The 1,911-nt window shown below is 24.8% G+C and overlaps 1 long non-coding RNA gene across 1 annotated transcript; it reads right to left on the bottom strand.

The window, feature by feature from the left end:
* Positions 1-636: 636 nt before the first annotated feature.
* On the bottom strand, positions 637-1,310 carry LOC123893910. The gene is made up of 2 exons (XR_006803580.1): positions 1,127-1,310; positions 637-900 (listed from the first exon to the last, which is right to left on the bottom strand). It is a non-coding gene; the product is annotated as an uncharacterized LOC123893910 (long non-coding RNA).
* Between the last annotated feature and the right edge of the window lie 601 nt (positions 1,311-1,911).

The raw sequence follows: 1,911 nt of genomic DNA on the forward strand, positions 1-1,911 counted from the left end.
TCATCTTGTCGATCCTATAATTTTATACATGTTTCTATGACTCTTTTGTTTCCGCACTAAAGTATATGTCATAATATGTTGAACATGTATATGTGTTTAATCCTAATTTAGTGATTTAAGTCTAACAAAAGGTAGTTATTTATATTTTTAATTAAAAAAAGAAAAAGAAAATTGTTTTTAAATAAAAATAACTTCCCTCATGTATCTAGCACAGTAAGAACTGTGTATATGGAATTGTATATAAGTTTGGTCCTAAAAATAATTATTTTCTAAATTGATCTCTAATTTTGAAGTATATGTCAATGTTACCTAAATTTTTTTCCAACCATTGGAATTTAAAATTTTTCAACGATTACATCAATTCAATTAATATATCATGCATCAATCTTACGCTAAATAAAAAATTGGATAATTTTATTTGTTTAGTTACATTAATTTTTTTTTGGATAGCATTAGTTACATTAATTTTGATAACTTTTAAGAAAAAACTTTGAGTTGGTTGTACAATAGTTTATAAGTAAAACACAATTTTTATAATACAAATCGATTTTGTAAAATAGAGTTAGGCTGAATATTCAATTTTAAAAGAGTCGAGTTTTCAGGAAAAAAAAAATTCAATTTTAAGAGAGAACAAAGTAAAAACTACTCCATATATATTAAATGATATGCTTTTTAGTCGATCAAATAAATTTTAAGGTCTGACAAACAAAGATTGAATCGTGAGAGAAATATAAAAATAACAACATTATTGTTACAAATATTATACTCTTAAAATTATTTTTTTTAAACTTAATCTCTAAAACTGTATACATTTACAAACACCCCTTACGCACTTCGGATATTCCTCTGGCAGACAATCGGGTTTAGGACAGTCGCGATCACGATCGCATAAAAAAATTCCTGTGAAATAGGAAAAAATGGATGTTAGTAATATGAAATGATATAGGCGCTGAACTTGATAAAAAAGACTATGGTTTGGTTCCTGATAACTGCAATCGGGAGATGTTGAAATCATTTGATGTCAGATTCGATTTCTGAATCAGATTATGCGGTTCAGTAGATCTGATAATGGTGGTAAATTTTTTTATTATTATTTTTTTTGTTTTTGTTAAGAATATAGACTTACCATTAGTTACAATGATACACATGATGAAAAGTAAAATAATCATCACACATGCAAACTTCAGAATTTCTGCCATATTTGTTTTTGTTTGAATGTTGAAATAGAAATTTGTATGATCATTTTATAGTATGAAAATATTCATTCATAAAATTATTATTATTTTTAAATGTCTCTTAGGTATATCTACATGTTGTGTATGTTATTATAGATATATAGCTCATTGAATTGATTACTTGACCTTAACTAATATTTCATATAAAAATCTTGAATGGTGATTAGAGCACAATCTTTTTTTACCAATAATTCATTATTATTATTATTATTATTATTATTATTATTATTATTACTATTTTTATTTTTATTATTATTTCCCTTTTACCCTTTCATGACACAAATGTGAAACATCTCAAAAGAAAAATTATAAGGTTGAATAATGATAAAAAGACTAGATGTAGAAATAATGCATCGACGAGGTGATTACACATATTTATTTATTAATTAAAAGTGTCATTGGATCAAAGTTAAGCACAACAAATATGAAAATTGCATTTACGTTGAAAAAAAGGTGCTTGTAAAATGAAACAAAGAGAATTAGTTATTACGATATATAGTGGCTCAGAAACTAAGAAAAGATTCACTCTCAATCTTCTAAAAAGAAACTCTAACAAAAAAAATGTTCTAAAAAGAAAATTTTAAATTTTATAAATTTCAAACATGAATGGCAACCCAATCTACTAAAAATATAAATTGTCAAACATAGGAATCAGACTTATAGTCACTGAATGCGT

Source organism: Trifolium pratense, linkage group LG7, assembly GCF_020283565.1.
Source record: "Trifolium pratense cultivar HEN17-A07 linkage group LG7, ARS_RC_1.1, whole genome shotgun sequence".
In the NCBI taxonomy this organism is placed as follows: Eukaryota; Viridiplantae; Streptophyta; class Magnoliopsida; order Fabales; family Fabaceae; genus Trifolium; species Trifolium pratense.